The 26,370-nt window shown below is 50.7% G+C and overlaps 2 pseudogenes; both read right to left on the bottom strand.

The window, feature by feature from the left end:
- LOC146770453 (uncharacterized) overlaps positions 1 to 26,370 on the bottom strand; it is a 57,400-nt pseudogene that overhangs the window by 18,175 nt on the left and 12,855 nt on the right.
- On the bottom strand, positions 11,892 to 12,010 carry LOC146770454 (5S ribosomal RNA; annotated as a pseudogene).

The following is a 26,370-nucleotide window of genomic DNA, read 5'->3' as shown; positions in this document are numbered from 1 at the left end:
CTGGCAGTGCCTTTGGGGCGGGCTGCCCTGCCTCTGTGTGCTTGTGGCATGCATGACTGAGTGAGATGCAAAGGGGGAGCAGAAAAGAGTGGCACACTTGCTTTTCCCCGGAATTTTTATTCATGAGCCTCAGTAGCGAGAATGATCATGCCAACAGTGACAAGGAAATCATTTATGACTCTTGAATCGGCTTATTGGCGAAGAGAGGGTGGCAATGTCTAGTGACGACGTAGAGTGGACAGCCTGTTTAATGGGTTACCACGCATCTTAACGCGGCCTGAGGGCACCCAGGAGTTGTCATAGCCTGATTTCAAGAAATGGACATCTAGAACACTCGCCTGTTTGTTACACAAGCCTGGCATTGTTCGTTTCTCTGTTTGGGAAGGCAAATTATGGGTCTTGCCACACTCTGGGGGGATTATACAGCCAAGGGCCACCAGTCACGTATTTGAGCAAGCAGCATGCACTTATGCCTCAGGCTTTAGAGGAGGCAGTCTTGAAGTGCGGCCCCTGCTGTTCAGCTGCTGGCGTTCTAGCGCCGCTAGACAATTTAAGGGTCTTATCTGAGATGTCCAGGGGGCATTATACCTTGGCTCTCGGCTCACCCCGGGTAGAGTTTGGGACGATCTCTGCAGTGTGACTGGAGTGGTTTGGACCAGCAGCGCGGGGTGTTTTAATGCAGCTTTTATGCCTGCCCGTGAGGCTTGTCCTGCGCCGCAGGCTGCTATACATGGGGTGAGTGGATGTGGTTGATGACCAGAACGGCCGACCGAGAGCTCAGAGACTATTGGAAACTGACCAATGAAATCAACGTGTGCAGGGCTTCGGACCGGAGGAGTGAAATCTTAGTCTTTTTCAACCGGCACCTTGGCTAGCTACTGTATTAGTGACTGACTTAGTGTCAGCTACACTTGTTTGTTTTGGGCTTTACCCCGGTCTTCACCGGCATTTCTACTGGCTGGTCTGCGTGATGCATCCGGGCGCTGCTAGGCACACGAGGTGGTAATTCTAATCGCAGAAAGGTCTGTGTGTCCATGCGTTATATGAGATATGTGATGCCTCAGTTGGACATGAGGAACTTATGATATGCGCCCTGCTACAAGTGTTAGTGGGATACACTGCTGTTTGAGTGGATGCATAAGGTGTTATGCTATTTATAGTTCCTAGCTGCAGCTACAGGGTTGTGTTAACTGAGCTGTAGGATGGTGGTCCGATTGACCTAATGAGTTAGGTAATCCCTGTGATGTCATGATGAGGTTGATAGAACAGGGTAATAGGGGCAGATGGAAGTAAGTTTCTCTTGGATGGCCGATACAATGGGTAATTAAAATAACCTAGTATGGAGTCTCTTCTGTAAGGTGCATAGTGTGTCACTGTGGGCGTGCGGTTGGCACATTACATTTGCCTCTAGGATAAGCTGGTATCTCTGCCTAACCACCTATGGGGTGGGCAGGTGTCAGCTTAAGTGTGTACTTTCTTCTCCTGACTAGAGAAGCGGGTTCAGCCAGGCTTAGGTGCATACCCTAACCAACCAGAAACGCTATTTACATTGTTGGTAGAGAATGCCTAGGAGTTGTTTGCAATCAATTCGCAGCTGCCCCACAGGGAGAATGTTTTAGGCCACTAGGTTTGTGGAAGGCTCTGGTTTGGGAGCCTGGTGAAGAGCTAAGGTCAGGCTAGTAGGTCTCGGTCTTTCAGCGCACCGTTGAGCCCCAGCCATGAGCGGATTGTATCAGGGAGAGCTGGGTGTGGGTCAGGAGGCGCCAGGCATCAGTAGCACTGAGCGGCTTACAGCCAGATGTGGTACCCTATCCAAAGGGCATCGGGGGATTAAAACCCTACTCCGAGGTACCGCCTTAAGTGCTTGGAGGTCTGTTTGGCACCGCTTTCCAATGGAAACAATTGTCTAGCGGGCTGAGCTGAGCGTTTTTGCAGGCGTAGGTAACCGTATCAGCTACCAGTCCAAGCATGCTTCTGTCACTAATTTACTCAGTTAACGGGGACAGGAAGTAAGGCGGGCCGGATAACTTTCTTCTACCTGCATTGACACATCTTGTCAGGAGTAATTGTCAAAGGGATTGCACTTCAGCCGGGTAAAGTTGCACCCATCCACACCAAGCAGATTGTGTAAGATCACCCTGGGCCGCATTTACACAGCCCAGTATTAGGCCAGTGTGGTTGTCAGTGCCATTAATTATTACATTGAACTAAACAGGACGTGTGACCGTGGGTTACAACAGCAGAAGTTTGGATAGCTAGACCCCACCCATTGTCTAGGTGTGGGTTTAATTAGTTAGAGTTGGCACTCTTGTTTGAATAGGGGTTCGAGGCTACATGAGGGCATCACCACGTCTCAGACCGAACACGGGTATTGTGTGTTTCCCAGGGGGCAGCATTTGAAGGCAAGGCTCTTTCCAAATCTGTCACCAGAACACAAGGTAGTCAGGGCCAACTTGTCCGTGGGGTGACTTGTGCAGGCACCTGTGTATCCATCACTCTACGAAGGGGGGAGTTGTCTCAAATAGAGGGCACATTGCATATATTGTTTCAAACCAGCTTCAACACCATTAATGTGTTCACCAGGGTCTAGCAATCAAAGAAGGCTGTGCAATCACCTGGCAAACGGTGCAGATTAAGTGCACTCTAGAACCAAGGTTAGGTGACACAGGAGTGTGACCCAAGATACACAGGTGGCGGAATGGCAACGCAGGATTTTCAACTTATGCTGGGTAGGAGGTTCTGTATCACCAACTAGCAGGGTGCCAGGTGGCATAAACCAGTAAATATGTGTAAGAAGGACATAGATGCAGGTCAGGAGAGGTTTGTCTAAGGTAGTACGTATTGCCAGGCATGGTTAACAACCCATCCACACCAGTTGGATAGTCACCAACTGACACCGGGAACCTCGGATCCTAATAATCATTGGAAGACACACACGATTCTGTGGTCTCGTGGGATATGTTAGTCCCACCCTGAAGTGTAGAAGGCAATAGAATTGCACATGCCACTATTGTGGGGGTGACAGATGCAGCAATTTGATCCCTGCCAAAGCAAACCAAGGTTCTTATGGCCAGACGCACAACGTACAACCGTTCACCCTTGCCTCACTGAAGGTAGTCTGTTAGCAGAGGTATAGAACGGGACGGCTTGCGCCAGGGAGCGGATACTGCATGGGCAACACAGCAGATAGGCTGCTGCCAGACGAGGGTGCTTGCGGGCTGGGAGGCCAGGCAATGTAGCAGAGCCAATCCTAAGGACCCCTCTTCCCCACCGAACTGCCTGCAAATGCGATTTCGGTGAGTTTTGCAATGTCGTAGGTATTTTCCCGTCCATACGAGGGCAGAAGGGTACATTGCAGGAAACTGCATAAATAGAGTGGGGGCAAGACCTATAGAGCATCAGGGATCTCAGCTGGTTAGCAGGGACGTTGGCATCTGTGATAGAGCATTAGTCAAGCAAGTCTGGGAGTAGGCGTAAGTTCTCTCCAAATTGTTGTTGTGACTGCAATAGTGTGCGCTAGGCGGAAAACAGTCTTGTTCGCTATGGATTATTATAGAGCAGGTCTGTGCACATGTCGGGTCAACCTCAACCAAGAGGTGCACTCTGCTCCCAAGTCGGGCTACGGGTCACTTCAGTGATGCACGAAATGCCCCGTCCACATAGCCAAGTATATAGGCTGGTTGTGGAAGCAGTCCTATAAACGAGTGGGCTGCGGTTCCATTGAACCAGGTGATAGGATGCACATAAGGCTAGAGAGCTGCAACTACAGGGTTCAGGAGGTGGGAGCCACTTCAGCTTGAAGGAAGATAGCGATGTTTAAGAGTAGAGCCCCCTCCTGGGAGGCCATCACATCCTTGCAGGGCATGCGAGGCACTGGTCCTTTCCCAGAGAACCATAAACTGCTCCATGTGCAAATTCGCAGAGCAAGGGGCTTTGGCTTCATCAGGCATGAGCCATGCCGGGCGAACACCAAAGGTTATTTTACAAAGTTGGGGTGCACTTGGCACAGGTGGGCTTGGATCTGTTCCTACTGGACATGAAGATGGCCCGTGAAGTTGCAAGTTGCAGTGAGAAAGGAACTGTTTTGGTGGGGGGGCTCTTTAGGCGATGGTGGCCGCCTCTTTAGGCGATGGTGGCCGCCTCCAGAGCTGTGGCGGAGTTACAGGGTGATCTGGAAGCATATGGGTACAGAAAGGTTACCTCTGCAAGAGCACAATAGGAGTGCCAGAGCCAAATCACAGGAACCTCGTGTAGAGGGTCCTGGAACAACTACGTCGGCGCCCCGTTAGTCCTTCGGGCAGTTGTGGGCCTGAACAACCGGGGGTTTGCCTTGCTACACTCCGCCCTGAAAGCGGTGTGAGTAATAAGGGACCAATGTGTCACGTGATCCAGTAAGGGGATCACCCGTGATCCAGTAAGGGGATCACCCCCCATAAGGGTAGCGCTGATTGGTTTCTCCACAGTGCTTGGCTCATCAGGCGGGCAGGGTAGCATAGGTTGGTACAGCTGCCTGCCCTTGGATCGCCCGTAAGATAACCCACCATATTGCATACTTTTGTATGGAATAAACCTGCAGCAATATTTTCCCAAACAAAAGTTGTGTTGTGTATTTATTTATGCATGCATACTCTGTTGTGGTAAGGGTGGGGTGTAATGCCATAATGGGACTATGCGGCGGCCTGCGGCCCCCGCAGGGGGCCACCCTAAATGGGCGGCCCCCCTTAGTCCCATTTGGGCATTTCCCCACCCCCACTAATAATGGGGGACTCTAGGAGGAGTCCCCTTATCAGACGCGTCACTTCCGGCGCGTAGAGGAGGGGAAGGTATTTATGCCTCCACCGGCCATCATGGCGTCCTCTTTGCGCCGGACACGCTGTCTCCCACCCTACCGCTTACCCGGCGTGGGGTTGGCAGGCGAAGTACATAGGATGTTGTGATGTTTTCTTTGTCGTTGCAAGCGGAGTTACAGGGCGATCTGGAAGCATATGGGTACAGAAAGGTTACCTCTGCAAGAGCACAATAGGAGAGCCAGAGCCAAATCACAGGAACCTCGTGTGGAGGGTCCTGGAACAACTACGTCGGCGCCCCGTTAGTCCTTCGGGCGGTTGTGGGCCTGAACAACCGGGGGTTTGCCTTGCTACGCTCCGCCCTGAAAGGGGCGTGAGGAATAAGGGACCAATGTGTCACGTGATCCAGTAAGGGGATCACCCGTGATCCAGTAAGGGGATCACCCCCATAAGGGTAGCGCTGATTGGTTTCTCCACAGTGCTTGGGTCATCAGGCGGGCAGGGCAGCATAGGTTGGTACAGCTGCCTGCCCTTGGATCGCCCGTAAGATAACCCACCATATTGCATACTTTTGTATGGAATAAACCTGCAGCAATATTTTCCCAAACAAAAGTTGTGTTGTGTATTTATTTATGCATGCATACTCTGTTGTGGTAAGGGTGGGGTGTGATGCCATAATGGGACTAAGGACACATTTGAAGCACACTTAGAACAGCCGCCCCGGCAACGCGGAACAAGAAACAACTTTTTCCAAGTATGCACCAATAACGTTTACAGTTTCACATTGTGCTGCCCATTTGTAATTGTTAATTAGCCCTGCCATCGCTCGACACCTGCCGGGAACAGGAAAAACTAGATTTTTGAGTCAACAGAAGCGTCTAAGGAAGGGGGACACTTCAAAAAGCTTTGTTAATTACGCTCTTCTTGAAGATAAAAAAAAACCACCACACACGCACGGGAGTGACATAGTATCGCCATTGGCACCCCTCAGTCCCCCCTCCAACAAATTACGTTACCCAATAATAACACACACTCAGACTGTTTGATTGGGTACAAAATACGGGCGATCCAAAGGCAGGCAACAAACTGGGCCGCCTGCCCGCCTGATGAGCCGGGCAGCACTGGGGCGAACCCCGCCTTGCTGCCGTCCAAGTGATTCTCTTCCAGGATCACGTGACCGTTGGTACCTTCTACTCACGCCCCTTCCTGGAGCGGCGCGGAGCATAGCAAACCCCCGGTTGTTCAGGCCCACAACCGCCCGAAGGACTAGCGGGGCGCCGACACGGCTTCTGTGACCCTCCCCTGAGGCTCCTCGGATTTGGCTCTGGCACCCCCTATGGTGCCGTGCAGAGGTACCCTTGGTACCGGCCTGCTTCCAGATCGCCCTGTAACTCCGCCTGCAACGAAAAAAGGAAATATTAGAATCTTCTCACCCCCACCTGCCAAGCACGCCGGGTAAGCGGTAGGGAGGGATGAGGCGTGCGAGGCGACAAGAGGACGCCAGCATGGTGGTGGAGGGCTATATAGCCTCCCCCCACGCCCAGAGGAGCCCCGGAAGTGACGCCCCTCGCGTCACTTCTGGGCAGGAAAGAGGAGGGGGACACCGGCCGGAGCCCTGCCCCACGGGAGGGGGGGGGCGGGGAAGGGGTGATCCGTGCCCAGGCGACACTAGGTTGCCGACCGCTCTACTGGCCCCCTGCGGGGGCCACGGTCAGCGGCATAGTATCGCCATTGGCACCCCTCAGTCCCCCCTCCAACAAATTACGTTACCCAATAATAACACACATTCAGACTGTTTGATTGGGTACAAAATGCTGCAGGTTTATTACATACACGTTATGTAATAGGTGGGTTATCTTACGGGCGATCCAAGGGCAGGCAACCAACTGGGCTGCCTGCCCGCCTGATGAGCCGGGCAGCACTGGGGCGAACCCCGCCTTGCTGCCGTCCAAGTGATTCTCTTCCAGGATCACGTGACCGTTTGTACCTTCTACTCACGCCCCTTGCTGGGGCGGAGCGTAGCATAGCAAACCCCCGGTTGTTCAGGCCCACAACCGCCCGAAAGGACTATCGGGGCGCCGACACGGCTTCCGGGACCCTCTCCTGAGGCTCCTCGGATTTGGCTCTGGCACCCCCTATGGGGCCGCGCAGAGGTACCCTTGGTACCGGACTGCTTCCAGATCGCCCTGTAACTCCGCCACAGCTCTGAAGGCGGCCACCGTCGCCGCCAGAGCCCCCCACCAAAGCAGCTATAGTCTTACCTGCCTCTCTCCTGTCTGGAGCTTCCTGCAATCTAGATGAAAAAGAACCATCCCTCTGGTTATAGATGGCCCCATCTATATCCCAAAGCCCTTGACGCTAGCCTGGGTCAGATAGTGTCTGATGAAACAAAAGACCAGTTAGGCCTGGGAAGTTGCGCCAAGAAATATCCACCCCCATGAGGGAAAGTTCCACTGCTTGAGTTGCCTCAGCCCCGAGCCAAGTCTGGGCGGGGGCGATGCCGGCCCCAGGCTCACAAAGCCCCATCTATTTGCTGCTCTCACCTAGCTGCCGTCCTACTAGCGCCGAGTGTGTCTGAACACCAGCGTGCCCATCTAAGGGACAGCACCCACTCGCTAGGTGACTACTCCCCGACCCGCCTGCCTACTCTGGCTATTAAGGCAAGGAGGATTATACTTAACTTTGAACGGTCCCTGTGCATGCCCAATGAAGGCGCACAGGAATGTCCATGACTAGGCGTCCTGCGACAATGAGCCAGGCTGCCCCCAGCACTTGCCCTGCAACCCTTCTCCCTGCAGGGAATTTCGCCCGCTCAACTCCCTCTGGTGGAGCCCCCTAGGCATACCCGCATGGAGACTGTCTGATTCAATACAGGGCGCACTGTCTGTACTATGGTGCCTAACCTTTGCTGCAGGGGATGCCACGCACCGCCTAGGTCATGGGAACCTTAGGGAGCCCCGCATTCCCCCCAGGCGTAACCTCTACATGGGCCTGGCTCCCCCCAGATGAAGTGCTCCTACTGGGCTGTTTAATTGCGGCCCAGGATGACCTTAAACCATCAGCTCAGTGTGCTACCACAAACCGTCTTGGTCATGAGAACCTCGAGAAGCACACCGTATTCACCTGTGCGTACCCCCTGGTACCCGACTGGTTGCCTCTCTGTGGTGGTGAAGCCAGCCGGTGTCTGTTAACCGCCTTGCTGTTACTTATCTATTGTCAACTGCCCTTACTTGGATTGGCGGAATGCTAGGTGCTTCCTAAGGACTGAGTATTTAAAGCTCCAACCTAGTTTGACCCCCAAAACTTATGGAAAACCAAAGTAGTAAACATGCACTTCATGGTATATCTACCCCTGCGTTGACTATCGCCGTGTTAGTGATACGGTGACAGGAGGTGCCCCTTCCAATCTTCAGCCCCTAGTAGGACAACCCAGGGGGGGCAGGCGAGCCTGTGGGAGACAGACGGGGAACCTTCTGTGCAACTACTTGCCCTTTTTCCGGAATAAAGTTAATGCCAGGACATTCGTACCCCGTTGCCACTAGACTCTAACGCAGTGTATACTGACTTTTATACGCCGCAGCACCCCTGTTAGATGGCACGACCACCACCCGCCTGCTGTCCTGACTAAAGCGCGGGTAATTATGTCTTATGGGGGCGACACAAACCTACCCCTGGTTGCAGAGGGATGCCCCACCCAAGTGCATGGTATTCGTCCATTTGGTGCCAGCCGATGTTAGAATAAGGCCCTCGGGCCGGCTGCTGCTCAGCGTTTCGTAGCGCCTCTCTTTGGGTTGTAACTACCAGGGTGAGAGTGCAATTATACCTCCCACTGAAGGGTTGTTAACCAGTGGCAATGCAGGCAGGCCCTGGGCATGAAAACTGATCTTGAGTACGTCCCTTACCCAGCGTATTTGTCCCATAACCCTTTTGCTACAGTATCCCAACCTGCCAAGAAGTTAGCCCGTACTTGGATGAGAGGACAGGGAGTAACATACTCGGCACTTGTTCTGAAATAGAGAAGCTAACCTCCTAGCCTGGCGAATGACAGCACCCATGCATAAATGCTCCTGTGCTAGTGGGAACAAAACCTTCACTTTTCCACTTCTGACTAATTGAATACCTTTCCCCGGTGGTATCTGAAGCTGACTAACATAAGGTGCTTTCTTTACCTGCCTCCGCATAATCTGCGGTCATGTGACCTGGCTGGTGGAGAGCTATCTCTGAACCTAACAGAAATTGAAAACCCCTGGAGCTGCAGCCATGAAAGCTTATTAACCGAAGACCAGTGCACCGGGGCAGCTCCGGGAGTTCGTACTCGCAAAGCTGGGTCCTGGGAACACCGACGCCTTTAGGGTATCGGGGATGTTCAAATTGGTCCCTTAATATCCTTCTTGAATGCCTTAAACCTATGATGCCCGGGTCTGCTTGGACCACCCTTTGAATTACCCCCCTCGTGGATGGCCCCCTAATTGTATGTAGCAACCCGCTGGTTAGCCAACTCCTATTGCTCGCAAAGGACGCCGTCCTTTATCCGCTGGTGCTGACCAAGAACTGGTTTCAGTTCGATCCTCTCACCTGTGGGAGCAAACGAACGTCAATGGTCACAATACCGACCCACAGCGCTTCACTTAACGACCCTGGTATGCCTACCTGCACAGCTTACCCCTGCGCTGCTTGGCCATGTGTTCCACACTTACCATCACTAGCAGGTTTCACTGGTAAAACAGAACCTCCTGTATGCTAAGTGGGAGGGTACCTGTTATTTCTGTACTAATAGTGAGCTGCTGCTGTGTAACCATGTTGAAAACGCGCCACCACCCTGAATGTTGTATGCAAACTCATTTTTAGCAATTGGAAGGGTGTGCCCATGTACTGGCAGTACCTTCCCTTGAGTGGGCATAAAAAGGGGGTGCTGGGCTTTATCAAAACCAACGCTGCTCCCAAACAGGGGCCCTCAATTAAGTGTTTACCAAGGGCAGCTGCTAATACTACTGCCTGTGCTGTAGTACGCAAGTAGGCATTCCTCCTCTAACCTTAAAATGCCATGGTAAGCGCACCTGAGCCAAAGTAGCTGCTTTTAGTCCCCCTTTGCGACTGGCCCGTGCAAAATTGCAGCATGCGTTAGGGTCCCTGACAAGAACCATAAAAGCCCCTGCATTTTATCGGTAGCATGTATCCACTGTGTGCTGGCACTGCCTTTTCTGTGGGCAGCTGGGTCACTGGATCTTAGTATACCCGCAGGGCTGGACTACGACTATTTATTTAAATTCTTTATAGAGTTTTTATATGGCGCGAGCTGCGACCCGAGACGTCGGGTCACCGAGCACTTTACATGAGCACCAATTCCGTAACCTGGGGACCCTACATATTGTAAGGCAGAGGGATGTTAAGTAATTTGCCCCGGATTCCAGGCTGTTGGGCATTGTTGCAGAGACTACAACAATGTAGCGATGCCCTCGAGTGGGCTGGAGCGCAACAGCGCAACATGGCTGTCCCGCGGTGGGCTCCATGCCTACATGGAAGCATGTAAACAGATTCAACATAAACCTAGGACCTCCAGCGCTGCGAAGCATCGGGGCAGCCATGGAAAGTATAAATTGGGCAATGTGCAAATAGCCGGCAGCCGAGGAAGACGGAACCAGGGCGTAAGGTCCCAGTTTCCTAGAGCCGAACCATTATCCTATGCCCTATCAGGGATAGGCCCCGGAATACCTCAGGTACGCTTCAATTCTGGAATGACGGGCTGGGCAAAAACTGTGTTAAGTCTTCCCCTGCCTGAGTCAACCAACCAGCCAGTTGGCCCTGACTAACCTGGTGTCATTATGCCCGGATGCAAAGCGTGTCCCCTGTTCTGACAACACCCGAGCTGTTCTGCGCTCACTCTTCCGTGGACATACAAGTTGCACAACGTAACTGCACACACCCGACCTACGCCCCTTTTTAAAATTAACATTTGCCCAACTAGTGCCAATGGTCATGGCTGGAGGCCCATAAGACCTGGCCGCGACTGGGAGATGGGGGCTACCTCACTGTGAGGGCCTTGCTTCCGGAGAGGTTGGACACATGGCCTGCCGCCAGGGGGGGGGGTTCTGAGCTTAAACAGCTGGCCATTGGTCCCTAAGGAATTGCCCCTGGGTTCTGCCATTCTGCTGGCCCTAATTCCGACCTAGCCTAAACCTTAAACCAATTGGTCAGAGACCCCCACGCATCCTGAAGGATGCAGCGCTTTACCGTTGCCTGATATTTGCCGCATTGTTAGATGCATCCCAACATATGTTACCAAAGGAGCACTGCACCAACGCAATCCCTTCTATTGGCTTTGTCAATGCTTGTAGTTGCATATGATACTGGGCAGCACTTATGGCTGTGGTGCATTGTATATAGAAAGGGCATCCATTTGGAAAGTTGAAACTGGCGCATATGCTTTAGTAACCTTTGGGACTTCACCCTACTAAACACATACAGCGGGGCGCCTGTCCTAATTACCACCTGCCCCACGTGGGCATGGGGGAGGGGGACATGACATGCAAAGCGTGGTCGACCTCGCCCTCCAGTGCCCCCGCAGTGATGTGCAAGTGACCACACTGTGAGCATAGTGCTGGAGACTACCTACCCGAATGCTAGGACCGCCAAGAGCGTCAAATAAGAGGAGACTCTCTTTCTGCGCTCAACCATGCTCTACCTTTGCTCTAGCAAACAACTCAATTGGCGACCGTGGATTGTGCTTGGGCCGCCAATCGTGCGGTGTCCTTTTCCTGGACTAGGCACCTTAACTGCCCCGGCTAAAAGCACCTGGTGTGCCGGCGCTTTGTCTTTCAAAGAAAGAAAACCTTGAAACCGCAGGTGCACACAAGTTGTCCAGTTGTCTCCCCCACCGCGCGACTCCTAGTTGCCCCGGACGCCTATTTATATAGCACGTGCTTGAACCGAAAGTAGTGGCGCACTTAACGTGGGCACCGTGTTTGCATCCACATTCCAAAAGGGGGGATTAAGTGAACCCGGAGGGATGAAATGACCCGTGCGATTCGCCAAAGCAGGATTTTTATTTTTATTTTTTTTTGCTGCATATTTATATAGCACGACTCGAACCGCAGGTATTGGAAATGCCTACAACACCTGGTATTCCCAGGCGGTCTCCCATCCAAGAACTAACCAGGCCCGACCCTGCTTAGCTTCGGAGATCGGACAAGATCAGGCGCATTCAGGGTGGCCTGTCCGTGCGAACCGAAGGCTCCAAAGCGAAATCAGCCAGACCGCAAATGTCCTGCACATTTATACAGCGCGGTCTCGACCCACTGCACTGGAGCGCCAGCCTGAGCACCGTGCCTGCATTCGCAAAAAGGGGGGTGACCAGGAAATAGACGGGATGAAATGAGCCCCGCAACAGCAAGACTCCTTCATTGTTGCATCCTTCATAGCGCGAACTCGAACCGAAGGCCCCCGCAGCGGCAACAAACCGACCGCAAATGCCCTGCACACTTATATAGTGCGGTCTCGATCCGAAGGACCGGAACGTTCAACATAAGCACCGTGCCACACTCGCACTCGGGTAAACATGGAGAGGACCAAATGACCCGCCCTGAATCACCGGACGTGGACGCGACCCCGAGGCTCGCACCCTGGTTCCCAGCACCAAAGCCGGCAGTCCAAACCGACGGAGCGCAACCTCTCCCTGGGCACTTTAGAGGGGCGCCACGCTCGAAGCGCCAACCCCAGTAGGGCCGGTTCTCCCCTAAGTCACCCGTGCAAACATGGGTGTGCACGGCTGCCCAGCATTTTAACTTGCGCCCTCTCACAACCCCCCCAGTGGCCGCAACGAATCGATGAAAAGTGCCGCCCCAGCATACCTAATCACTGGGGCGACGACGGCGGCATCTCTCAGAGTCGGGGGGGGGGGCGCACACTCATGCATGATAATGATGAACCCCAGCGGCCCCACAATCTTATATGCCCCCCCCTACATGCCCGACCACCGGGCGGAAGCGGCAAAACTACGCCCTGCAGTTGCCGGAGCCCCCCAGGGAGGCCTTTTCAGCAGGCCGAAGGAAGTATTCAACTGGTGAGCAGAGAAATTTGCACTCATGTGCGAGATTGGAGGCAGACAATGTGTGGATTAACCGCACCCCACAGAAGTGCAGCCCTGACCTCCACTCTCACACGATCAGTGTGAGCTGCACCCTCTGAGCCCAAACTGTGCTAATTAAATCGGGTGCATCCTGCCTGATGCGTGGCCCGCGTGAGGCCTCCCAAGAGGTAAATTCCCGTATACACATATGGTAGAACGAAAGAGAGCAAGTCTTCGAGATCACGCATGTATCTATTTATTTTGAAAATTTGGACATCACGGGGTGCAAATTGCCCACAGCGACGGTGCCCAGACACTTTGCGCGCAGGATTCTCCGCGCTGTGATACCCGCCCAGGCCCCGAGCCCATGCGCCCAGCGAGTCCAGAGCCCAAGGTGGACTCACGCTCGGACAGCCACTGCGCCGCACACGGCAAGACCCCTGAGGGGGAACCGGAGAGTGCCGGGGACAAGGGACTCTAGATAGCTAAAGACCCATGCACCCCCAAACCAGAGTGCCAGACCGCAGCTTGCTAGCTGGCCGGCAATCCAAAGCCCGCACCCCCCAGGGCAGCCCAGAGCAAGCAACAGTGTCACCCGCAACCTCTCAGGTGGGGTGGGTGGCGGAGGCATGTGGGTAGGAGGGGGGCATGAACGACTCACCGGCAACCTCCCTCTGTGCTCCCGCAGTCCTGGGGCAAATCGAGCACGACGCAAGATGACAAGTACAGACGACGAGTTGAGACGGCGTGTCCGGCATGAAAAGAGGCAAACCCCTAAAGGCGTGCGAGGCGACAAGAGGACGCCAGCATGGTGGTGGAGGGCTATATAGCCTCCCCCCACGCCCAGAGGAGCCCCGGAAGTGACGCCCCTCGCGTCACTTCCGGGCAGGAAAGAGGAGGGGGACACCGGCCGGAGTCCCTGCCCCCAGGGAGGGGGGGGCGGGGATGGGGTGACCGGTGCCCAGGCGACACTAGGGCACCGACCGCTCTAGTGGCCCCCTGCGGGGGCCGCGGTCAGTGGCAAAGTAGTTATGGAAACCGCTGGCAACCAAACACTATGTTTAAAATGGTTTACTGTCTAGTGCCACTCCTCCTTCAACATTTCCAAAGTAAAAAGCAAATTCGCATTGCATATAAAGCCTCATACAATGTTATATATATGCTTCTAAATAATGACCCACTTCGCTACAAATCTGATCTCATTTGACAAACAAACCGTATTCACGTTTGAGAAAGGCGGGTGCCGGTATCGGCCCCGCCGCAGATATGGCGGGGCACCGACCCCCTCCCCCCCTCCCTCGCCTGTTCGCCCGGCCCGGCGCGTCCACCGCATCAGCGTGACGCGGTGGGCGCGTCGCGGCTGGGATTGGGTGGCAGCGGGGAACCCTTGGCCCGGAGGCAATTAAGGTGCTTCCGGGTGAAGGGGGCGGCAGGGGACAGGCCAGTTAGAACTGGCCTGCCCCCAGTACTAGGATAAAAGGCCGGGGAGCACGGGACGCGGTCTCTTGGTCCCGCGCTCTCAGGCATCCGGACGCAGCCCCTGGGAGGCTGCTAACTATTTGTTTGCTTTGTTTTTCAGGTCTTTCGTCGGAGGATTAATGGGCGGATTCGGGAGCGGTCTAACGACGAAGAGCTCGAGCGACGTGCGGCTCATCGGCAGTTTGGAGAGCGGAGGACACGAGTGTCATCGCGGCGAGACGCGAGCATGGTTTTCGTGTTTAAAGCTTCATCGATGGAGGTTGCCTTCGCAGGACCCGCGGGATGACCAGTGCCGGTGTCGGGCTCGTTGGCGGAGAGGGCGTTTGAGCGCGAGGGGAACAGCTGTGTCGGTCAGCTGCGATGTGAGGGGCTGCCTTTCCACCCGTGTTATTTATGGTGAGCATGCAACGTAATCTGGCATGATGGGGGCCCTGAAATAGGAGCATGCAGCATAATCTGGCATGGGGGGGGCCCTGAAATATTGGAAAGAATAACAAGCGGCACACGGGTGCAAGGGCTCTAGCAATGCGGAGTCACTGTGGCCTAATGGTTAAGGTCTGAAGACTCTTACTTTCAAGGTTAATACAAATGTTGTGGCGCAATCGGTTAGCATGTTCGCCTGCTAAACTGTAAGGTTAGTGGTTAGAGCCCACCCAGGGACGGTTGTTTTCAGGTTCAATTCGGGCGGGGAGGTGGTCCGTCGGCGTAAACTACCGACTTTGGTACTGGAAATTTGAGTTAGAGCCTCGAGGTCGCGTCCACATCCTGTGACTCTGGGCAAATCACTTAATCTCCCCGTGCCATAAAAAATGTGTAATGAAAATCCGGTGTTTGTGTAAAGCGTTCCAATACCTTCGGGTCGAGTTCGCGCTATATAAAGACCATTGATTTTGTTCAGATAGTTCTCTTCGCATATTCTGGGGCAGCAATATAAGGCTAATATTTAATTGAAGAAACATGAAGGGTGTAGCGTAGCGGCTATGGCGACCGACTCGGACGCTGGGGAAACAGGTTCGAGTCTGGTGGGAGGCCAGGCATCCTGGCATCAAGGACATGTGTGGGATCACGGGTTAAAACCGTGCTTCGTGTTTGCCTTCCATCTTGGTGTTGGCGTAACGAGGCAGAAGCGGGTCACTGAAGAATATCACATATAGACACGGTGAAAAGGTTTTTGGCATTGCGGGTTTTTTAAGGGACAGAGCAGTGGTAATATTGTGTAGGTTGGTAGGTGTTTAACTTGACTTCAGTTTAGCTCAGCTAGTCGTGTGTGGGCATGGCAAGGTGCGAACAGAAATAGGCTACACTCAAAAAAGAATAAAGCATGCAGCGGGAGCGCGCAATTTTTAACCTGACTTGCAGCTGAAAAATCAACGGATCATGCACTATGTGGGAAGCAGCCTGTATATTTCTATTGCATTTAGTAAAGGGGGAGAGGATGTTGTTTGATGGCTAGAGCTGCCGAGTTTGGGGTTAGAAATCAGGGATTGAGCCTCGGGGTGGCGTACACATCCTGTGAGTATGGACAAAATCTCACCACGCACACAAAAAAGTACATGGACGTGTTCTTGCGTAACTTACAGGGTGCTCATGTGAAGCGCCCCGATACCTTTGTGACGATTTTGCGCTTTTATCATTGAAATCGAACCATATCCTTCCCTGCCTTACACAAGTTCTCACAGGCTAATTAACAGTCACGTCTTATGTTCCATTGCGGGACACAAATCTGTTAGTTGTATGGTGAAGTGCTGACATACTAACAAATTTGCCTCTTATCTAGAGGCATTGCCAAAACTGTTTCAAATAGAGGTACTTTAATGATCTGCGTGTAAATTTGAGGGTGCAGTTATACGCTCTCGACAAAGACGGTCCGGTTTGGTAGGTTTTTGTCCACTACGGCAACGTGTACTATGTTGTGCTATGTTATGCAGCGGGTGCGAAGCTAGGCGGTCTCAATTGAAAAATGAGTGCGTAACTCCTCAAGTATTGCTCATGGTAGGCACTCTCCTTTTGGGTGATTCCAATGTTACCTCATGTGATGCGACCAGTGCTATGCAGGGCACTCCCTATTGTAGGTCTGAATCCAGTGTCCCTGAGGTAGTGCATCTGGTGTTATGCTAAGCGCCATTTTAAGTTTTAATGTCCGCTTTCAATGCTCCTTATGCGATGAGACTGGCGGGACAGTCTCAAAGGAGTCTGCTTCCAATGATCCGGAGGTGATGCATTTGGTCTTAGGTGAAGGGCCATCAATTTGTGAGTCTGATTAACAATTGCGGTTGATGCCCATGGCAAAGGTTCTCGGATTGTGTAGGTCTCACCTGCAGGTGAATACAGTTGGATAAGGCGGCTGATGTTGACCGCCGTTTTTTAGTTTACAACATTAACAGGCTTCGGATCAATTGGGAACACATACGGGTGTTATATGCAAGTAAGTACTCAGTGCCTTAGAGTCAGCATTTACATTTGGGCCAATTCCAAACTGTTTTGAGATTCATTAGATGGCCGAAAGCAATGCCTTGGCCTGTATTACAAATTCATTAGGTAACACTGTAGGAAGCTGTGTTAGGGGATTGGCAATAGATAAGGGAAAAAATGAAGCAGGCAGGGATTGGAACAGTAGAATAGGAGTCAGTGTCTTGTTCATCCAAAGCGGGACAACCTGGCCTATGAAAGCGTCCTATGGTGAATGTACCTGGTCTACTGAAGAATATTTTAAGATTACGAGGGGTGTGTGCCATGGCCTGTAAGCCAAGTACTGCTGGTGGGCCTGTACCACCAGCATTGCCACCCGCCGGGGTAGGCCCCTTTTTAACAATGTGTGTCAGACCTATCACTGTAGGGTCTGCTCAAACAGTTGATAAATTGCCAGGTTGGTCAAAACCTTCATTTCTTTACGTATAAGGTACCTTTATGGTAGGCTACAGGGTTGCACATTGTGCGACATTACTTAAGTCGTGAGTTAGGCTTAGCATGTTAGCCGATGCTTTTAAATGATTATGAGGTTCGGCCCTCTAGGCACTGGCCTGAGGTGAGGGTCACTTAAATAAACTCTCAACACGTATGACGTCAAAAAACAGGACATCCCAGGCCTTGTTGTCACACCGTCAAGGGTATCCGGGTGTGCGGTGTGGGGGTACATAGGAAGGAGGGGTCTGGGTCGAGAAGCCCTAGGCGCCATGTGCAGGGGAAGCAAGTTGCAGGAGGGCGTTAAGTCACACGGCGTCTCTGCGCCGGTCCGCTTATACACGTAGGCACTGGATTCCGATGTCTGCTCACAGTGTCTGTACACCCATTTATGCGCATACATGTAGGCACAATGATGTATTGTATCACACGGTATCTATGCACTTATGTGCTTGTGCACTTGTTATTTGAACGTCGTATGGCATCACACGGTACCGTCGCTCCCCTAGTGCCTGTACACTGTGGCATTATATGCCTGGGGTTTGTCATGTTGTATTTATGCACCATTGCCCGTGCACTTCCACAGTGAAATGTATGTGTGGGGTCGCACATTACTGGCGTGCATTGGACTTGTAAACTAAGTAGGTTATTCTTGGGTTGTGTCGCGCGGGACCTACTCTCTGGGGCTGGTTCACATTTGGGGTATTTGGGGGCCTATGTTGTCAGACCCACGCAGTATCAATGCACCTGGCGGCCGGCAGAATATGGGACCTGGTGGTGTCACACCTAGAGAGGGGTGTAGTGTCGGCAGTATCAACGCATCCTTGGTCCGGCGGGCCAAAGCATAGTACCGATACACTTTAAAAGCCTGGGGGTGTGGGTAGAAGGGGGAGAGTACAGTCTCACGAAGTAGCGCTGACTTAAAAATCGCTGTTGGGCATCTCACAGCATAAGGCACTAATCATTTATCTTTGATTTTCATTTATGTATGCCTGGATCCACGCCTGATGCCTGGAAGTGCTACACACCGCTATGACTACAAGAGGTGGACAATCAAGGGGACTGGTGGATCCGGAACGTGAGTGGCAAGCGGCGGCATCAAGTGGGATGGGTGATCAGCCCAGTGGCTCAAGCGGTGCTAGCCTGAGACAGTGCTCCATATGCTTCATAGTTGGAATGTATAGTTGTCACCCATTTGTTGTTGCCATTTGTGGTAAGTCGGCAGTACGTCTGCCTGGCAGGTGTATACCGTCAGAGCTGCTCATGCATTATAGTTGAAGGGTATGGTTGTCACCCATTTATTGTTGCCATTCGTGTTATGGTAGCAGTTCGCTGCCTTGTAGGTGTATACCTTTACCGATTGTATAAAAGTATTGGGGGCAGATGCGACACATTAATTCCTGTGTCATGGAACGGTTAACTGCCATTACGGCGCATGTGCACGCAGGCGCCTTTCAGTGCGGACATTGAGCAGTGTTGGGATGCTCCGTGTAGGGGGATAGGCGGGCACAGAGCCTATCCCAGAACATAGTGCTCAGGTGCAGATAGTTCACGGTTTACATGATGTACCTAAGGGAGAGGCGTGGGGCCTGTGGGGCACTCCTTGGGTGGCCTTCCAATGGTATAAATTACACCGGCAATGAGTGGTATTGTCTGGGGCGACGAGACTAGGCGGCGCACCGCGAGGCTCAGGAGTCAAGGCGGGTAGGGGCTCCAAAACGGCATGTTCATTCTCTATGAGGAAGCCAGCCCCGTAGCATTATTATCCTGCAAATGGGGAGTGACCGGGTACGAAACTATTCCTCAACACCCCTTGTCATTAAATTGGTCATTGTGCGTGTTGGGATGCTTCGTAGTAGGGGCAGCAGCCAACACAGAACCTATCTTAGAGCATGTTGGTTCGGTTGCAGTGGTTCATGAGGCCCATGGTATGCTTATGGGAACTTTTTGGGAGCCTGTGGGACACTACTGGGTTAGTATCACAATTGTATAATCACATCGGCAATGAGTACCAGGGTATGTGAGTGGCGGGTTAACTCAGACGGTTTAGAGCGTGGTGCTAATAATGCTAGGGGTGTGGGTTGCAACGTGTTACATCGCGATGCGTTCAATCAAGACCATTTAGTGGCTCACTGACGGTATGTCAATTTTGTCTGATTCAGTCAGCCCTGGTATTTGTGTTGTCATACACTAGGAAGGGGGTTGCGGACCCTACGCCTGGGTAGAACAGTAGGAATACTTCGCATGGGAGTGGGAAAGTGACACGTCTATGCCCGAGGTACACCTCGGCATGGATTGCAGAGATTCCAGTAGAGAGGAGGCTAGCTAGCGTTTTTACACCTGCAGACTATACAGACAGAGCTGAGAGCAGGGTGGTTTCCAAGTATCTTTCCTTGGCCTCAGTCAGTTTCGCTTTTTTTTTTATGACTGATCTTCTGAAGAGACACAGTCCTTTGCCACAATAGTTATTATAGCTAGTGGGGGAACGACTTTACACCATTAGGCAGAAGGGTCTTGCTGAGGGGTGTCAGGGAGAATTGTGCTTCATAAAAGTCGGAGTCCACTCGACTAGGTTAGGTGATGAAATAGTGTTGATAAATTTTCATAAGCTTGGTCAGGGAATTTAAGGCAGGGGCATGACCTTTCTGAGCGTCAGGATGGGGGGGGCCAGATAGTCGGTCAACTATGCTGGCCTGTGGTGGTAAGGTCATGACTGGTGAGCAGTAAATTTAAGGTCCTTAGGGGGCGGCGCCACTCTCGGATGGGGTCGCCCAGGAGGAGGGACAAGGGGTCTCTCCTAGAACTCCAGGGGCGGTACATCCGGTTGGATGGATGGGTGCGGGGAAAGAGGGGAGTCACGCTTTCTTTAGGCTGGTTGGCCACCCCGCACTGGTTTGACGTCATTAAATGGCGCAGAGTGCAAGACCCCCCAAATTGGAATGGAGTTCAGGGAACGTATGGGGGTAACCGGGGGGGGGGGGGGAAGTACCCTCTCGGTAAGCGGGCCATCTGCGCATGCGCAACTCCTACGGGAGGGCGTGGCTATTTGATAAGGATCTGACACCGGTTGGGCGACCTTGCCGTAGGCTCAAATAGGATACGCAGAAAGTAATTAATGTATGATTATGTCCAGATGTTAGATTCGGATAGAAAAACTAGGTATTAGAGATAGTTTAAGGGCAGCCATCTGATATCTGTGCATATGAATTGTAATCAAATGTCGTGTTATGTTTCTGCGTATAATTGTGTAAATATTGTTTATTTCAAAATTTTTAATTTTGTTTTTATATTTTAATAAATACGGCCGGGGGTTGTACGACCCTCGCCTCCAAAAAGTATTTACCTTCTCTTGTCCCTCATTAGAAATGTGGTTTACGCGCAGGGGGAGGGGGAAATTCGGTAGTCCCAGACCATAGGGAGCGGGCGCTAAATGCGCCATGACATCTGTATTAACCCGGCACAGATTAACCATTGTACACATGCAGAGTAGGGCACTATGGAGATAAATAAAGCAGCAACACGCAGCCAGTCCCACAACTTCCTCAGAGAATGCACGCCAGCTCGTCTGCGAAAGACGAGGGGAGAGGTGCGGGGGCTCTCATGGTTCTCTCTACTTCTGACCCGGGACGTGTTTGCTGTTAAAGCCCTAAAAATTTTCGCAGGGCCAAAGCGACACAGCTGCCCCACAGCAGGTGCATTGTTCCCCAGAGCTTGCCTCCCCCACACCCCACACCCCCAGGCTGTGCGTGCTCTTGGAATAACCCCCGCGCAAACCAGGGGTGGCCAGAGCCTGGACTCTGGAGATGTGAACAGGGAGGGAAGGATAGCAAGTGTGTGAGTGAGGGAGAGCGCGAGGGGGGCGGGAGAGGCAGGCAGTGCTCGGTTTGCAAATTACACTGCGAGCTGGAGAGTCAGCTGCTCTTATTTCACTGCGATGGAAATGCTACCCCCAGCTGTGCTCCTTTTTAATGCCATATGTTCATATGGCTCAGTGTGTGTTGACTTGTGCTAATGTCTGTTGTGTACCTATTTTCGATGTTTGTGTGCGTTTCTCATGGGGGGACATCTGTGCGTGTCTATGTTTATGTTTGCTTTTTGGGTGGGCGGTTGTTGTGTCACTTGTGTATCTGTGTGGGTGGCTGGGTGTGGGACAGTGTATGATCTTATACTGACTTAGAATCGGGCCACATTCGTGTGGGGAGACTTCTGCGGGTAGAAGAAAGCGTGCTCACTTCTAAGGTTACATGTGATGTTGCAGTAATTATTTTTTGTTTTGTTTTTACTGTTATGGTGAGCGCGGCGCCCACTTAAGGGATGCCGAGCATTGTTTCATTAGGTCTCGCCTGATTCAGCGCTTGCGCTGATCTGGCCGAGACATTTTGTAAAGAGGCTTTTTCAAAGTGCTGCCGTGGCCTAAAGCTACAGTGCACGTGAACGTGCACGCGCGCCCTCCGTTGCATGCGATCGTAATCGCGATTGCGATCACTTTCACTTTCGTCGCGGCCGCGTTGCCAAAACCCAAAGTTAAGTGTGCCTCCTTTTTCCCTTATTTCACTGCTCCTTTTCTCTCTGCTTGCTTGTTATTATTTAGCCCGAGAAGCTTGTTTGTCCCGAACTCCCCCCATTTACCAATGTTCATGTCTGTCACCTGTGCGTCTCTGTTTCCCTGGTTTTCTCCCCACCTCCTCTGTCTTTCCTCTGTATTGCTGTGGTCTCTGCCGCACCAGTATTCCCTTTTCCTCATTCTTTCGGTTTAGATGAGTTTAGCTAACACACTTGCACTGTCTGTCTTCTTTCTATGTTTTTTCTCTGTACACCCCTTTCCGTTTGTTGGGAACCTATCACCAGTGTGTTTCTGCTCGGCTCTCCGATTTAGTATTTGGCTGTCTCGCTGAGTGTATTTCTCCTTTCAGTGTGTTTTGTCCTCCCTTTTGTGTTCCTCCGCCTTCTCGTTGCTGTCTGTTACGTCTGTGTCTTTTTGCTGCGTTTTTTCTTTCTCAATCTAGCTCGATGTCTCTCCTTTTCCTTCTCCCGCCTCTACTTTTGTGATAAAAATGGATAGCATCCTCGTTCTTATGCTTATTTCTGTCACGTGTGTCGATTTTGCTGTTTGTTTTCTATATTTGTATTTCCGGCTGTATCACTGTGAGTTTTTGTTAAGTGTTTCATGTTCGTGTTTATCTTCTTTCTCGTTGTTATTACTGCCACCTGTGTGTTTCTGTTTCGCTGCGTGTATTTATTTATTTCTATCTCACTTTGTACCTCTCCCTTACTTTAAACGCGTACTTATCCTTCTTTATCTCTGCCCCCTGCGTTTTTTGTTTCGCTGTGTTTTTCCTGTTTGTTCCACCCTGTCTTTCCCCTTCGTTCTCACTCTTTCTCTCCTTTTTTAATATTTCATGTTCTTTTTCACCCGTGTTTTCTGTTTACCTGTATTTTCCCTTTTGTCTCTCTGCTTTTCCTCTTCCTTCTCTCTGTGTCATGTTTCACCATTTTGTTTTCTTTGACACCTGTGCGTCTCTGTTTCGCTGTATTATTTCGCTTTCTGTGCATGTGTATATTTCCCCTTCTAGCTCTGTTTCTCTTGTGTTCACCTTGTTGTCTTTGTCATCTGTGTCACCGTTTGGCAAAGTCTCTGTTATAAATGGTTTAAGTCGACCTAGTATTTAAGAGGTTAGCTGCATTTCATAATGCTTGACTGTCTGACTGCTCTTTGAATATTGCTTAAAACAAGCATTTGCAATGCACTAGGTCTCGCATTTAAGCGAGTTTGAGCTATTGACATTGCACATAACAATCTTACATGTTTTTATTCGTTTTTAAAACATAAATAAAAGGCAGTCATTTACAATGCCAATAGCTTAAACTCATGGAAATGCGAGACCTATTGCATTGCAAATGCTTGTTTTTGTTTTGTTTTTACTGTTAGGTGAGCGCAGCGTCTTTTTAAGGGACGCCGAGCTCTGTTTGATTTTTTTTATTAACTATAATAGTCTGCCTGCAGGATCCTTCTACAGCCGAGAGGGCACCGGGTTGTGCGTCCTGCCTCCGGAGCACTGCAGCTTGTAGGGCAGAGCTGGTAGGTAGGAGGCAAAGGAGAGACAGCTGTAGCTGTGCTGCCTTGGGTTGAGTCGGAGCCAGCAGAGGGCAGTTTGAAAAGCACCAGAGGTGCCTTCCCTGCAGTTCAGGTTCTTATTCCATCTTCATGGGCAAAGTGTGGAACCAGCAGATGTACCCCAGTACACCACCTACCACTACCCGCAGTGTCTACAGGCTAAGGCACGACTGGCTTCTTGTGACCTGCTCCTCATTGGCATCAGTGCAGAGAGCCGTGCAAGCTGAGTAATGTGCGGCTGGAGGCGGTGCCGGACGCTGTCACTAGTGCAGGTCTCAGGCGATCAGATTGCTGTGCGGTGACACAAGCTGGTGACAAGCCTGATACAGGCCTCACTGGCTCTGGTTGTGGCCCGTAGGGTGCCACCTTATGCTGGAGGGGAGGGGCTGGGTGAGACAGGAGAGGCGTAACCTGAATTCTTGCTTCTCATTACACTGCCGTTATGAAATCTGGGTGGGTCTTTTTACCCTCAGTGCTAATGATAAAAAGAAGGGAAAAGAAGCAAAAGAGCAAACAGCTGGGAGTATGGAGTGTGTGTGAGTGCACACACGCGCTCCCTTCACGGGTGAAATTCCAGTTCAGCTTTTAGACTTTTGCAAATTTTGCCAATGACACAGGGTTCAAGATTCGTCAATAATCCCTCGGTGGACTTCACGGTGCTCTGAGCTAAAGTGACAGATACTCTCCTATTCAGCAACAACAAGCTAACAAAACCATCCTGCCGCAACGGCCGTTAGCGCTCCTACTCTTGAATAAATTGGCACCGTGTACTCTACGCCCTGCTATTGCAGTATATAATAGCGGTCAGACCTGCCACCCATTTTCGATACGTGTACTGAGACTCCAGATTTTCTCTTCAAGCATACATCTGTGCAAGTTATTACAGTCACTCTTAATTGTTTCTCGGTGTGACCATACAAAACACCACCAGTACAATCGCTTTTTTAGAAGAAATGCGCCTTGTCAACCTGGACCAAAACCTATCACGGAACCAGGGACAGGGCATAGGAAGAGGCAGAGGGTTCGGAAGGGGCAATACAAAGTCTTCAGAAGCCTCAGGAAAACGAGAAGATCAAAGTTTAAAAAGGCAATACCCGCTGAGGAACAGAACCAAGAAGAACTAAACCATGAAAATCTGGTAATCAATCTATCAGACTACACCCCTACCAAAACAGAATACCAGATATTAAACAAAGGCCTTTCCTTCTGCCCTCAAAGCACTTCAACTACACCAATACTAAAATCGACTTATACAAATATGTGCGTAAATTAAAACTTGCCAAAATTCATGCTAACAGAGACAATCAAAGCACCCGCCCGCAAAACATTATAGACAGACCAAGCAGCCAAATCAATGACGACACTGCACTAACAATAGAAGAAATACCTCACTGCAAAACTTTATTCGATCTAGCCAATAAATTGGAAAGTGAAGAAATTACAGAGATTGAAAATACTTCAGAATCTTGAAATCAACACAAAACAACATGAAAGTAGCGGCTTGAGGCACTAATCAAAATATTGCCCTCAGCTCTCTCCAGGTAATAAAATCGATTCTTTCTCAGAAGCAATAATGAATGAAATTGACAAAATGGAAAAACTAAGAAATACCAAATCAAGAGAAAACACATCACAAAATGAAAATCAAGCAATTCAATCATTGGTTAATAATACGAACATAATCATCAAGCCCGCAGACAAGGGCGGAAATATAGTAATTCAAAAGACATGCAATTACAAAAAAGAAGCACATCGACAACTACATGATACGGACAAATACAGGAAACTAACCACCAATCCAATCTACAAAATGATTGAGGAAGTTCGGAAAAATCTAGACGAGTGGCACGATCACAAACTAATTGACGTTGAAGAGCGCAAATTTCTCCTTATAGAGAACCCAACAATTCCCACAATTTACTTCCTGCCAAAGATCCACAAAACTTTGATTAACCCTCCTGGAAGACCCATCGTATCTTCATGCAACTCTTTGTATGAAAACATCTCTTCCTATGTTGACCACTATCTCGCCCCAATGGTCAAAAAGTTAAATTCATACATTCAAGACACAGGAGATTTTCTTCGGACACTCTCAAATACAACATGGGACCCGTCCTATCTGATGATCACGATTGATGTGGTCTCTTTGTATACATATTTTAAACACTCAGTGGGACTAAATGCATGTGCATACTTTCTTAAACAGAGAAACATAAGTGAACTGGAACATTCTGCGATGCTACTCACATTGATACAGATGTGTTTAAACAATAACATCTTCTTCTTTGACCATGAAATATACCATCAATTGTGTGGCTGTGCCATGGGCATTTCCTTCTCCCCCAACTATGCCAACTTGACCATGGGTTGGTGGGAGAAGGAAATAGCCTGGGGCCCTAACAATAGCAAGGCCTTGGAAAAGATTATACTTTGGTCACGCTATATAGATGACCTGTTCCTAATCTGGAATGGAAATAAGGACGAGCTCATGGAATATTTTGAATCACTTAACAATAATGAAATCGGACTCTCTTTCACTTGCAATGTCAGCCGCAGTAAAATAGACTTCTTGGACATCTCAGTCTATATTGACAAAGGGCAAATCCAAACGACACTATACAGGAAGAAAACTGCCGCAAATAGCATTTTCCACGCGGAAAGTTTCCATCCCAAGGCCCTAATAAGAAGCATCCCTTTTGGTGAATTTATTAGAATGAGAAGAAATTGCTCAAAAAATGAGGATGCAAAAAACGAAATTGAAAAGAGTGCAAACAGACTAAGGAAAACAGGATACAGAGAACGAGACCTCAATAACAGCACAAGAAGAATCGAAGTTTGACACAAACCGAAATCTTGGTAAAAAAAACGATAAGTAATCAGACTGAAAATGAAAAACAAGCAACTCCCAGACTAATACTGACATTCAGCAAAGAAGCACATAAAATAAGACAAAGTGTTCAAAAATACTGGCCACTGCTGCAACAGGACCAAGATCTGGCCAAGATTATTGGGACAAAACCCCA

The sequence above is a fragment of the Triturus cristatus genome, unplaced genomic scaffold (genome assembly GCF_964204655.1).
Source record: "Triturus cristatus unplaced genomic scaffold, aTriCri1.1 SCAFFOLD_105, whole genome shotgun sequence".
In the NCBI taxonomy this organism is placed as follows: domain Eukaryota; kingdom Metazoa; phylum Chordata; class Amphibia; order Caudata; family Salamandridae; genus Triturus; species Triturus cristatus.
Note: the sequence above shows the minus strand (reverse complement) of the source record. Positions and strands in the feature narration are given on the sequence as shown.